General features: G+C 54.0%; 1 pseudogene across 1 annotated transcript in view; it reads left to right on the top strand.

The window, feature by feature from the left end:
- The window catches only part of LOC311204808 (hydrocephalus-inducing protein homolog), a 55,015-nt pseudogene that overhangs the window by 15,223 nt on the left and 25,969 nt on the right, over positions 1-13,823 (top strand). The window contains exons 12-23 of the transcript in view: positions 1,306-1,541; positions 2,349-2,449; positions 2,952-3,075; positions 4,155-4,246; positions 5,319-5,334; positions 5,829-5,885; positions 7,073-7,225; positions 8,381-8,616; positions 10,648-10,900; positions 11,566-11,709; positions 12,209-12,346; positions 13,072-13,420. The product of the transcript in view is annotated as a hydrocephalus-inducing protein homolog (transcript). The remainder of the gene's footprint in view (positions 1-1,305; positions 1,542-2,348; positions 2,450-2,951; positions 3,076-4,154; positions 4,247-5,318; positions 5,335-5,828; positions 5,886-7,072; positions 7,226-8,380; positions 8,617-10,647; positions 10,901-11,565; positions 11,710-12,208; positions 12,347-13,071; positions 13,421-13,823) is intronic.

Genomic DNA, 13,823 nt, shown 5'->3' with positions numbered 1-13,823 from the left:
AGAATGTGTGTTCCTCTGCAGCAGCAGCCTTCAGGGTGTTAAAAGCAGGACTGATACCCTTGGCAGCAGCATGGCCATGAGGGTATCAGTCCCTGAAAGGCCCCGGGAATGGGAGATGGGGAAAAAAGGGTGATGCTGGCGGGGGAAAGAAGGGCGATGCCTGGGAGGGGGAGAAGAGCGACGCTGGGGTGGGGGGAAAAGGGAGACGTTGGAGGGGGAGAAGGGTGATGGAGCTGTGAACCAGCCTGGAGCTGCTCTGGATAAATGTTGGGAGGACAGGAGCCATTCAGTCCCCTGACCCTTAGTGTGAAATGTTAATTAGTGCTGGGAGGGCACCTTGTTATCACCTACCCCATAATATGCCCAAGCCATAGCTCTGCGCAGAGCTTCTTCCCTGTGTCCCCCCACCCCGAAAGCCCAGTTCTGCTGTGCCAGCAGCGCTGGTGGCTGAGCATCCAGAGCTCCATTGAAATGCAGGTTCTGGTTCTCCATCTCTGCCTCACAACAGGCTTTTTCCTGAGATGAGCTGAGTTTTTTAATGGGAAATCAATTGTGGATTGATGGAAGGGCCATTATTGAGATGGGCCAGCCAAACCAGATGTCTTCTCCTTGGCTGGTCTCCTGCCTCTGCAGAACATCCCCACTGAGTGGGGTTATGCCACTGGTGCGGCAGGGAAAGCTGGTGTCAGAGCTTTTTGAGCAGTAATCAGACATCCCCGTTCGTTAGGGAAGGTGAGACACGGCTTCTGCTGATTTCTCAGCCAGTGTCAGGCTCAGCTCCTGCCAAGTGGGCTGCAAACCTTCACGTGCTCCATCTGGTCGCCCTGAAACAGGAGATGCCGTAAGGATCCAGCTAACAAAACTGCATCAGAGGGCTTTGCATCGGGCTGTAGCTCCCCATTTCATCCATCCCTGCTTTTACTGCAGCTTCTCCTTGGTGCCAACCTGCTCTTCCATATTGCAAACCATCGGGGGTGTTCATGGGGAGTTTTATGGATCCGATTCTGGGAGTAAATGCTCTGTCTGGCTGCTCGCTCCTATGAGAGACGTAACTGGTGCCGGTGTCGGGGCAGCTGAGAGAGAAAAACTGATGGCTTTGGGCATCAGAGCTGCCAAGGAGGGATCTCCATCACCAGCCTGGCACAGAGCTTCCATGGCAATTAATTCCTTGCTGGGCTTCTCAATTAGCTGCAGTTCAGATTGAAGAGAGCCAAACTCCAGGCGCAGTTTTACCGTGAGGGGCTGTTCAGCCCAGGAATGGTGGGATAACGGGGGCATAAATCCCTCTGTGTGTCTCTTCCCCAGGCTTCCCTCACACCTTGTCCTGTCGCCTCAAAAACACCTCCTTGGTGCCCATGACTTTCCACCTTCGCATCCCCGGGGACGGCTCGGGAGGGCCCAGCGTTACCAGTGCTGCTTGGCTGTCGAACGACGATCCTGAGCCCTGGAGATGGGGAGTTGAAGGTTCCATCAGGCCGGCCGAATTTACCATCGAGCCTTGCAGCGGGACCATCCGCGCCCTGGGATCCAGGAATATCAAGGTGTGGGGAGAATCCGTCCGGCCGTGCTTCAGCAGATGGAGCTGAAGCTTCACTGGTGGGGAGGGTCCGGGGGGGCTTTAGTGATGGGAGGGAGATAGACGCACTTCTGTTGTCTGGGTTGGTCTGGGATGTTTGTGAAGGGGCATCGGTTTGTTTCCAGAACCATCCGCTGAGCATCCTGTGCCCTACGGTCAGGTGCGGAAGCCACGTGTGCGCTTGAGCGCTGCGTGGAGCTGTGGCTTTGGCTTAACCGTGGGCAGAGGAAGGATGAGGACAGCGGGTGGCCATTAGAGAGATGCCCTTGTGTAAAGCAGTTTGCTTTTCTTCCCGGACTTGTTTCCCCTCTGCCGGTGAGCAGAGGAGCTGCATTCACTGCAGCCATCCCTAGGGGGGGCTGAAGCAGCTCTGCCAGGCGTGACCTGCACCCAACTTCTGGGGCTCTTTGCGTTTGGCCCTGGCTGTAAAGCTGAACTCGCTGGGTTAGAGGCAGCGCATTGCCCCGGGATTTACGCTGTTGTAGCTGAGATTAGAACCGAGATTAATTTGAATACAGTGGTGAGCAGAGCAGTTGTCTGATTAGGCTTTAATTCAGCTTGCACACACCCTGTTAACCACACGGGGTGTTGAACCAAGCAGATGCTGTCAGGAGACCTTTATTGCTCTCAGACTCTGCTCTACATATGGACCAGCAGAAGGATTAGGGGGAAATCCTTCTCCTTACCATGGAAGGAGAATCAGGGGACGCCACACATGGAACGATAGTTTTTAGGGGTGCTGAAGGTCTTTGACGCTCTTCTCTGTCACCAGGTCACCCTGTGTTCTAACACTGTGAAGAAGTACAGGCTGGCGCTGGTGGTGGATGTGGACGGTGTCGGCAAGGAGGTGCTGGGGCTGCCCCTCACAGCCAGGTATCGGCGCTTTCCTTCGCGGCGTGTCCTCTCTCCTGGTGCATCGTCTCTCCTCCCCTCACACAAAGGCCAGCTCCAAATGAGAAGTATTACTTAATGAGCTCATTAAGCAGGGCTTTGAAAGCAGCCAGTGTTGAGGAGCATCTGTGCTCACCGGACAGGCACAGCCCCCAGCCTTTAATTCTATTAATTAGATTAATTCTAGACCTATTTCTTTGGTGGGTGAGGTGTAACAGACTTCCAAAGGGCTGTCTTTCTCCTCCTTCCTGCAAGCAGTCAGTGGGGGAAGTGGGGCTGGGTTGCCACCAAAGCACAGTGTTCCTTTGGGATGTGGGGAGCAGCCTGGTGTCTGTTTGGCTTAATGGAGGCACGTGCTAATGGGGAAGGGGCTTAGGGCAGGACTGGTGCAGGAAAAATAACAGCAAGATCTTCCGAAGGAGAAACAGAGTCCTTGATGCTGAGGAGAGCTCAGGTTTTGCTGCTTCCCTCTGGTCCTTTTGAGCATGAATGTTCTCACACTTAAGCCGGAAGTCATTCCTGCTGCAGCCAGGCTGGATCCCGCTGTGCTGTGGGTGTCGGTGTCATTACCAGTAGGATGCAGCTCACTGGTGCTTTTCCGCCATCCGGTCAGTGCCTGGGCTGTGATTTTCTTTTTAACAACCACCCACTGCGTAAGGCAGGGGCTGGCTCGGACCTTCCGTCGCTGGGGCAAGCAGTTGAGGCTCTTCAGGCCCCTTTTCTGGAGAGGAGGGAGTAGTTTCTGCTGAGATACTGGGCCATACTGCACCAATCCTCGGTGGGAAGGTTCCTCCAGAGCTCAGGGCTTGCTGTGGGACCATCAGGAGGGTCTTTGCAGACCTCCTGGGGCCAGGGTTCCCCTCAGACAGCTGTTGGACAGGGCACGGCACTCTGCCATAGCACTTGGCCGTGCTGGCAAGGTGCTGCGGTGCAGAGACTGCGAGTTTGCTCCTCCTTCACAAGAGGTGGACGAATCAAAGGGAATAGAGGAAGCTGAAGGCGATGTATTGCTGTCGGGGTAATACATGTCTGTCTGACAGTGACAAATGTGTTCCGCTTCACTGTGCCCTATTCAAGGAGGAAACAAATTCTACGTTCTCTCAGTATCTCTAATTCCCTCTGGGACATCTCTTTGCCTAGATGCATCGCTCCTCAGCTGGAAGTGCGGGACCCCACTGTGACATTTGACCGGTGCTTCCTAAACTTCCCGTACGAGCAGCCGCTGACCCTGGTGAACAAGAGCCACCTTCCAGGCTGCTACAGGCTCCTTCCTCAGGTTTGACATTGCATCTGCCCTCAAGAGTTATCCAAGGGTTTATTAAGGGGATGGAAAATAATAACAAAGGGGTGGGGTAAGACCTTGCTGGTTTATATTCAGATGGGTTCTTGTTTGCAGCAAACCTTTGGGTGTAGAAGAACCCCCTCCTCCCGAATATAGACTTTGGGAAGAGGTTTGTATTCTAGTCTTTAGGTTGATTTTATGCAGGGTGGTGAAAAGCTGCTGTGAGGAGGCTGCTGGCATGGGAGTGTGTGTCTGTGGATGCAGCAGCTTTTGGACCCCTTTGGGATGCGAAGCCCATCCTGGTCTCCCAGCTGGGTTCCGATGGTAGATGTTAAGGAGTGCAGGTTTTGTCGGCGGTTGCTCTGAAGTTGGGTTTCATTCTGTCTCTTACAGAAGCACAGGCAGGGTGATGCTGTGCTGTACTCCAGCCCCGTGCCCTCTGGGATCATCATGCCTTACAGCTCTGTCAGTATCCCGCTGGTGCTGGAAGCCCAGAAGTTGGGACATCATTCTGCTTCTGCTGTGCTCTCTTTGCTTGGGAACAAGAACTCCCCACTGGTGAGTCCTCGAGGTTCCTAATTCCAGGGATCCTTCCTGGGGCTGCAGTACGCAGCCAGGATGGCCAAGGAAAGGGGTTCGTGTTACAAGCAACAGCCAAGGTCTAGAGGAGAGGAAGGCTGGTGGGACTTCTTGGGCAGGTGACAGTCTGAGAGTCCGATGTGGCACATCATTATAGATAGGGGAGACAGGATAACGAGCGCAGTCTGCAACCCAGCATGGTCCCTGGAGCTGAGACTCTGCTGCGTGATTAGGTGAGCAGGAGCTGCTGCTTCAGAGCAGGAACTTTTGTTCAGGAGGGCACTGGGACACCCTGTGTGAGAAACCACGCTGAGAGCTTGGCCCATCACGTCGAGAAGTATCCATCATATCTCTGCGTAAAGCCCTGTGCATCTCCACACCCCTGGCATCTGCAACGCAGGGACTCTTCCTTTTTCCAGCACAGGCTTGGAAATGGTGAAGCATTCCTGACGATGTTTCTGGAGCCTCCTGAAAGATGCTGTTAGCGTTCAGGCATCCACAGCAGCAGCAGTGACAGCAAGATGTAGGCAGGAGAATGCCTTGTGTAGTGTCCTGGCTTCATCTAGCTGAAATCAAGACCAAATTTAGTTAATTATATTTTAGATTAGAATGATATTAACTTTGGAAGTGGCTGTTTCAGGATGTCTTGCCATCTCTCTGAGCATGGATGCCACAGGAACCTTAAGCTTTCTGTACCCGAAAGGGAGGCTGGCCTTTTGAAAGCAGGCTGGGGATTGAAACTGTCATTCAAACAGATGGAAACAATGCTGCTCAATCCCTGGATGCCAGGGAACATCTCAAGCCTGGCCTTTGTGGCTGTGCTGATAGGAGAGACAGGCAAGCCTGAAGCGGGACAAACCAGTTGCTTGGGCGTAGACGGGGCGTTTCCCTGGAGAAGGGGGATTTCTGCCCTCTAGAACCAGCCTGCTGTTTAACTGCAGGTTCCTTGCAAAGCTTTTCCCCTTGAGCTAACGGCTTCTGGGTTCAAAGCTTCACCTTGCCTAAAGTATTTGCCTTTGGAAGTGAATGTCATCTTCATTTTCCTTGTGCTTCAGCTGGAGGAGCCCAGCTCTCCCTGGCAGGGGGTTGAGTGGCTCCACAAGCCCGTGCAGTCGGTCTTTAACATGCAGCATTTGCGCTCCCTTGCCGCGAGCGCCGGTAGAGGCTTCCCTGGGTGTACTGAGCGCAGGGATGGGAGTTTGTAGCCGTGGGGCGGCATTCTCCCTGTTTCCTATAGCCTAAGCACAGTGGTGGATTCATCTGAAGGTTTCTGGGCTAGCAGAGCATCAACTTGCACATGCTGCACTGGTGGGAAATCCTCCCCGTAGGGATCCTGTGACGTCAGCCTGACCCCGGGGGAACGGCTGCAGTGCGTCACGATGGAGCAGAGCGCGAGCTGGCTCTGAAGTCACCCCGTCAGCGCGGATACCGAGTCTGCGGCCGCACCTTGCATTGCGTTGAGTCCCTCTGGGTGTCTGTCGCTTGGTGTTGGGCTTGCAGCGGCTGCGTGCCAGCTTTGGTGTGGCGTATTCTGTCATCCTCTGTGGGAAGGAGCTGGTAAAACCCAGACCTGGGGTTACTGGTGGTCACTCGGACCACGGCCGTCTGCCAGGGACAGATGCTCTTCTTTCCTAAAGGATCTACTGTGACATTATGGTACCCAGAAGCAAAGCCAGAGTGGTGCTGGGGGGTGTAAGTGCAGCAGTATTACCCAGAGCAAAGCTCCTCACCTTTCATGGGTGTCACATTGCCTGTCACGCTGTTGAACAGGGTTTTTCTTTCCCCCTTTATGAAGACAGCAGATGAAGAGTTTTGTTGGGTTTAAATTAGATATTAGGGGGAAGTTTTTTAATGAGAGAGTGGTAAGGGGCTGGAACAGGCTGTCCAGAGAAGGGGTGGGTGCCCCATCCTTGGGGGTGTTCAAGGCCAGGTTGGATGGGGCCCTGGGCAACCTTATGTAGCTCCAGGCGTGGAGGTTGTTGGCCCTGCCTGTGGCAGGGTGTTGGAGCTCTCTGGTCCTTGAGGTCCCTTCCAAGCCAGACCGTTCTATGATTCGGAACTGGTGAAGTCCAACCAGAGGAGATGAAGTTCCCTGGTTTTTAGCGCTGTGAGAAGGTGTCTCAGCACAGGAACCCATGTTCCTCCTCCTATCATGGCCTCTACAAGAAGAAAACTTGGAGGGTCTCAGACTCTGGAGAGAAAAACAATCCTGCTTGAGGGACAGAATGAATAATGAATCTCTTGTTCCTGTAGTACTGGGAGTGCACAGAGGCAGCACCGAGAGGCAGCCAACGGACGTGATCTCTGCTGCCAAGAGCCTGCTTTGCTGGGGGCTCGCGCGGGTTTTCAGGGGGCAGCTTTGTGGGGGATGCGGAAGAAGTTACCGGCCAAGTGTGGCTGTCTGGAAGTCCTAGAGGACAGTTTGGGGCAAGATCCAGTGGGAAAAGGAGCAGGAGCAAGAAAAGGAGCAGGAGCAGGCATGGGGTAGAGGAAGGAGAGCTGAGCAAGGGGGAAAATCAAGTGTGGGGAGCTGATTTTCCTTATCCCCCAGTAACAGGGGCCTGTGGCTTCCTGATGGGATCACTGTAGATGCCACACTTGCTCCAGGGCTCCTGCATTGGTGTTACAAGATTGCAAACGTCCGACAGCCATAATCATCCCCCAGTCTAGGAGTGCCCTGAGAGCCATCTCTTCTTTAAACTTTCCCTTGTCTTTGTTTTTTTAATCTTCCCTACCTGGAGCAGGCCATCAGCTTGAAGGCCATTGGAGAGGGACCAGTTGTCCACGTGTATCCCAGCAAGATCGATTTTGGCAATATCCAAGTTCTGGCAGACGCTTCCCGCACTCTCTACCTCTCCAACCAGAGTGTTATCCCTGCGTCCTTCCGGGCAGAGGTGGTAAGTATCTGTGGGGATATTTCCCAACAGAAATGATGGCTCCATAGCAGCCTGGGACTTGATTTTTGTACGTGATGTTTCCATGTCGCTATCTGAGAGAGCAGCAAGGTATTCCACCGCAGCGCAGCAAGAGGAGCCCAGCACTGGGGGACCGCTCACTAAGGCAGGGAGTTTTCCTGGATGGTTGAGCAGAAATTGATCCCAGGTCCTTTTCACAAGTTCTGGCTTTACATTGTGGGAGGTGTTTTGCTCTGAGCTGTGTATTTGGAGCTCTGAGATGAAGAGAAGCCCGTAGCCTTTTTCTCCTGAAAGGAGCACGGGTTTCCTGACCATCTCCCTACTTTCTCTGCGTTTGTTTCAAGCTCCTCCTGGTGGTGGAGACCATTGCTCTGCTGCCAGCTTGCTCCCTGTGAATGTGGTTTTAGGAGGACTGGGGGGTCCAGCGCCCTGATCGCCCCATGCGTAAAGGGCGATCTGGGAAAAACAAGAGGAAGAGAGTGGAAGAGAGAGGAAGCTGTGGCCGTGCCCACGGGGCACAGCTGGCAGGTTTCTTCCTGTTTGTTTCTTCACTGCTCTTCTGTAAACATTCAGAGCTGTATTTCCCAAAGCAGAGAGCACCAGGACACCTCACTGCGGCTGATGATCAGTGGGAATGGAGTGCTTGAGTCCTGGGGGGGGCTGTTGGGAAGCACTGCCCAACTCTTGGGGAAAGAAGACTTTGGGCACCAGGATTTTACTCAACCTGTTTGGCAGAGTTTATCCTTCAGGCTCTCGGCTGTATCCCCTGGCTGTGTGGCTGCTGCAGTGGGGTTTGAGCAGTCCTGGCCTCGAGCCTTTGTGCAAACCCGTCTGTGGGGAAGCCAGGAGAGATGCAGCTTGCCTTGGTGTGCTCTCCCAAGGGGAGGCTGGAGGGGAATAAAGTTTTTCCCGAGGATGAGCATCCCTTGGGCTGGGCAAAGCAGGGTTAAGGAAGTGGGTCTGTTAAAGGAGGGTGCAATACAAGCTCCAGTGTAGTTGCTGTTTCCAGACGCTTGGATTTAGGGAAACGAAGCCTTTATGTATTTACCCTCGTGTCTTTAGTCCTTTCTCCTGCACCCCAGAAGAGAGCAGGGTCCATGGTGTCCGTGCTCACTTAGCGTCTGCCGTGTCTTACAGGCTGGCAAACGCTCGCGCTGCAGGATTGAGCCCAGTAAAGGAGTGATCCCCCCCGAGACCGACATGGCTGTGGCTGTCATTGCAAACTTGGATGACATTGAACAATTCAAGGACAAGGTGATCGTGTCCATAGAGAACAGCCACAGCTAAAATGTCCTCATCCAGGCTTTTGGCATTGGCACCACCATCGTCATGGACAAACTTGCTCCAGAGCTCAACTTGGGCCCCCACTTCAGGTAAGTTATCTCTCTGCTCCGGGCTCTGCCATGGGCCCAGCAAGGAGGAGTTCTGCTGAAATCCTTGGGGCCGGTTCTCCTCCAGCACTCCAGGTCCTGGCTCGGTGCCACTGAAGCCCCAGGAACTCCTTTAGAAATGTTTCCTGGGCGGTTTTCAAGTTGTTAGATTCCCTCAGAAAGCCACTGAGCCAGACACCAGTTGGGAAATCATTCCCGACTTGCCCTGGGTTAGAATCCATGTATTTTCTGGCTTGATGGAGTAAAGATTTGGAAGAAAACAGCAGGTTCCAGAAGCCTCCAGCTGGGAAACGTGACATTACAAGTAGAAACACAGTCCACAGTACTTTTTGCAGTAGCCTTGCTGGCTTCTTCCCTGGCTGTGGAGTATCGTCTGGCAGCGGCAGAGAACTTTGGCAGTAGCTTGTTAGCAACTCCTTGACTAAATTACCAGCGCTGTTTGGTTTCCCTTCTGCCACAGGGAGTCCGGGAGGAGCAGCAGAATTTGTCTTTCCCCTGTATCATCTCTGAGCTTGCTGTCTCTCTCCTGTCCCCTGCCAGGCTGCTCTCTATCAGATGTGGATACTCTTTCCTCCCTTCTCCTGCCTGTTTTCCTTGCTGTCTCTTCTGCCAGCTGCCACAGCACGGAGCAGCCATGGTGACTGCAGGACCGGCCCTGAAAGGGAGCGGAGGAGAAGTCTCCTGAGGTTGGGTGGGATAAAGGGAGAGGGTTAATGGCAAGAGCTTAGCTCAGAGAAGAGGATTGGTTTGATCCTACCATGTGTGTCTGAAGCTGGCAGGTTCTTGTGAACAGGGGAGGGAAATAAGGTTTTTCACAGTGTTTGAGACCTCTTGGAGCATTCCTGGGAGAAGGAATCAGCTTCTCCAGGTGCCTGTTCCTTTCCCTGGCCAAAGAGGGTCCCCAGTTCTCCCATACCCTAACCTTTGGTTAGAGCCAGCAGGTTAATCCTACCTTAAGCATTTAGAATAGATTTTAGGGGTGCAAATATGCACCCACAAGCCATCCACGTCAGCTGGGACACTTGTCCAGCATGTCCTGTGCTCCATGCGGCCACAGCTCAGCTACACAACGCAGAGGACAAGGCTACCGAGTTTCGTGTCCTCTGCCCCCCTTCACCTCCTGGCCTGCGGGTTGTGGAGCTGCCGGGCTGCAACCGGGTGAGCTGAGGTGGGATCAGGGAGCATGGCAGATGAGTTGGGCTTTCCCAGAGCTGCAGGTTCTGCTCCAAGCTTTCCCCCGCTGCTGTCGGCAGCAGAAACCGTTTCCTGCCCAGCTCGGGCCCATTGTTGTTGAGCAGCCTGTGGCCAGGGCTGGTTTGTTCTCTGCTGTCGCTGCTGCGTTTGCCTTTCGCTGCGTGCAGCAGACACGCGGTTTGCAAGCTCATCCTCCATCCCTTGGACAGACACCAACTGTTGCAGGAGCTTCTTGTTTCCTGGCCGTGCTCAGATTTATAGGGGGTAAAATAATTCCTCCAGCCTGGCCTGCAGTCAGCATTCCTTGATGTGAAGGAATCAATCTCCATGGAATATTAATCTGGCTTTCTATCGAGCTGGAGTTCTTCATCTCTTGTTGCTCTGGTCCTTCAGCCGCTCCATCTGGTCTTGCTGCTGTGCTCGTGTCGGGGAAACATCGCTTGATCCCACGTTCTTCCAGCACATCTGGCTTCCCACAATACAAACCCAGCTTCAGTGTTCAGCCCAAGGATGATACGTTGGGGATGAGGAGTTGGGTGCTCCTGAAGGGATGGGAGAGACGAGGGGGAATAACTGAGCTGCTGATGTCCTTGGTGAAGTTTTTCCTTGCTCTGCGCAAACAGACTGGCTGCTGGATGCTGATAAACTTAGGGGCAACCAGGGTCTGGCCCTTGGTGTAACTTTGAGCTGGGTCAGTGGTTTTGGAGGTGGATTTGTTGCTGGGTGAGTGGTCAGATAAGGCCAGCGGGGCACTGAAGCCAGGTGGGTGCTGGGAAGAGGCAGTTCCTGAGCCATTTTCCATCTCTGCTTCTCTTCTAGCCTGGGTCCCTGTTGTTACCGCTTCAAGATAACGAACGCAGGACGACGCATCCATCGGCTCTATTGGAGAACGGAAGGTTTCCCCCCATTTCCCCGTTGTGGTCGTCTCCCTGCCATCCAAACCAAGGGCAAAGGTTCCTCCAAGAACACCAGACCTGCCAGTCCCGTGTTTAAGCTTCAACCCCTGACAATGGAGCTGATGCCAGGCCAGACTATGGAGATGACTCTGGAAGGCTCCTCCAGCACTCCTCAGGTGAGGTCCCCCACGGGTGCTGAGCTTTCCCCATCGCATCACCTCCACTGGGGCTTCTCCTGCAGCCCCTTGACTTCTCCCTGAGAAGATGAACAAATGCTTTCAAGAAAATATCTCAACGCCCTGAGTGACCATGTCAGCACCAGTTGCGCTCCTTGCTGGCCACCATCAGTTCCCAAGGGGTTTTTTTGGGGTGTTTCTGTAGCTACCATCAAGCCAACTTGCCCATACCAAAATAGGGGCTGAAGGAACAGGGGCAGACGGTGGGTTACAGGGAAGGAAGGGCAGAGAAACTAAGTTTTTCAGCATGATGATCGTATTGAGCAGCAGGGCACATCCTGGCGATAACCGTTTGCCGGGGGGGGGGGGATTATTCCAGTTCCACGTGACTTTGTGGGTGCCTTTTGTGGACGTTGGGGTGTAGCACTAAGGATTTTGGGAGAGCAGAATAAGTAGGATGGAGCATGAAGAGAGGACTACCAAGGAGACCAGTGACTGTAGCTTTATGGCAGTGTAATAGTTGTGGAGGGTTGATGGCCAAGATCCCATGGCATGGGTTTATCCAGGCTATCAAATTCCTTCTGTGTCCACGACTTGCAAATTCCATTGTGTTTTCGGGGCTCCCTGCTGGCACTTGGTGGGTGACGTGTGACTCTTGCCCACAGGTAGTGAAGGAGCGGCTGCTGTGTCATGCCATCGTGGGGAACCAGTTTGGGAAGAGACAGATAATGCAAGTGGATGTCACGTGCGAGTTCATTGCTCCCACCCTGCAAGTGTCGCCCAGAGCAATGTCTTTCCGGGTGGAGAAGGTAGGTCTCTGGGTTGGGTCCTGGTGTTTAGTAGCATGGCTGAGGACTGAAAGCCCACGGAGGGGTGTGATGGCCTTCAGGGAAGGAAGTTAAACATCTTCTCCAAGTCCTCAGGGCTTTGCCATTGGTTTGAGCAGGACCAAGCTATTGCCGTCAACACTGAGATCATTATTTCTCCCCTGTGGGCTTGGGGACCATCTCTCCAGCTCTATTTTGCCTTTCTTGAGCTGGAGGCAAAATAGAGCTGCTGAGCCCATGGCCAGGTGTGTGGGACCCACAAGAACAGCATGGGCCTCACACAGCCATCCTCCTGTGTTGGGACTGGGGCGGGAGAGCAGGGTGCTGTGGCCGAGCGATGCCAAACGCCCTCCTCACCCCCCCAAACCCCCCCATGAGGCACCCTGTGAGCAAAGCGACCATGTTTTTAGAGGTGGGACTGCTTAACTTCACTGGAGGGCGGTGACTCACCCCCCTCCCTGTTTTTTCCCCTTGTCTTTAGCAACCCAGTGATGTCCTGAGCCTTCAATACAAGCCTCTCTCTTTAAAAAACACCTCCTCCCTGCCGCTCAGCATCGTCCTGACGGTAGAGCAACCCTTCTGGGTCTGCAGTGCGTCCCAGCAGCCCCTGCCAGACCAGGTGAGCAGCCCCAGACCTTCCCGCTAGTGGGGTTTGAAGAGGGAGGGGGGTGGGGGTGCGTTTCCGTTGGGAAGCCCTCTGGGAGAGGTGGTTATTCCTTTGAATTGGCAGTCAGTTGGCCTGAACAGCATCAGGTTTGAAAAGGAGAGAAAAGACCAGCTCAATTGGGGAAATACCTCCTGGCTCTAAGACAACTAGGAGCAGGCAACTAGGTGTGGGCCAACCGTGTGGTGAAGGTGTCTCTTGGAAGCCCTCCTTGGGTGACCTGAAGAGCTGCTTGCTCTCTTTGAGGGCAGCTCTGCCCTTGGGAAGGCCAAGGTGCTTGGCACCTGCGCTGCTGGTGGTGGGAGGTGTCAAACATGGGCTCTGCTAGAGACGTGTTGGAAGCACGGCTACCGCTGCCATGCAGGTGATCAGCCCTCTCCAGGCTGAGGGCACAGTGCCCTAGGGCTCATGTTGAGTGTGAAGACAAAGGGGTTCCTCTAGAGTCAGGGCACGCCAGGATTTATTTCCCTCTTGCATTATGGGTGCAGAGCACAAGGGGGTGAGCCTGAGAGTCTCAGAGAAGAAAGTTGTGCTGCATGGTCGGGGGCATGTTGTAAAGAAAACAAAGGCTGAAGCAAGAAGCCCACGTTGGGGTTGCACTTTGAACACTGAGGTGTTTTGTGCCACCAGACCTTGGGACTTCATCATACCGGTGGTTAATACTCTTCATCTTCTTGCAGCCCGTGAAGCTGGGGATTGGGAAGGAACTTAATCTCTCCATCGGGTTTAACCCTGCTTATGAAGAGGGTTGGAATAGCTGGGAAGCAGAGAGAACTCTGAAGATACAGTTTCTTGAACACCCTCATGAAGAGCAAGTCACCGTTCGGGGAGAAGTCTTCTTCCCGAATCTCCGTTTCCAGACCACAACCTTGGACTTTGGCTGTGTCTTGAATGACACTGAACACGAGCGCCACATCCGGATGACCAACTGCAGCCCGCTGCCCGTCCAGTACCAGTGGCTGTTCCTGGTGGACGACTCCACAAGCCACCTGAGGTACGTGCACCTCTCCTTGAAGCTCTTCGTCCGCTGTCCCGTTTGTCCTTTGCAAAGCCTGAGATGGTTTGTGTAGCATCTGACAAATCCCTTTCACTTTCCCTTGTGGAAAAAGCACCTCCCAACTTCAGGCAGGGAAGGTGCCCAGGGAGTGGGGCTTCTGCACAGCTTGAGGTGGGGATTTCCATGGCTCGAGGCAAGCGCCACCTTGAACTGAGTTCTCATGTGTTCTGCTGGCCATGGCATTCACACAGCGGCTGTTGTGTGTGTTCCGGCGCTCGTTGTGTGTTGTGTGTTCCGGCGGGTTCTGCTGCGGCTTTGGGTGCAGCCGTAGGTGTCAGTAGGAGGACTTGTCCCAACGTCCCTGGGCATCAGGGCCACCCAGTGCTGGCCTGTGCTTTCCAAGCCCAAGAGCAATCTCTCAGTTGTGCTGTAGCG

This window comes from Gallinula chloropus (assembly GCF_964237585.1).
Source record: "Gallinula chloropus genome assembly, contig: HAP1_SCAFFOLD_241, whole genome shotgun sequence".
NCBI lineage: Eukaryota > Metazoa > Chordata > Aves > Gruiformes > Rallidae > Gallinula > Gallinula chloropus.
Note: the sequence above shows the minus strand (reverse complement) of the source record. Positions and strands in the feature narration are given on the sequence as shown.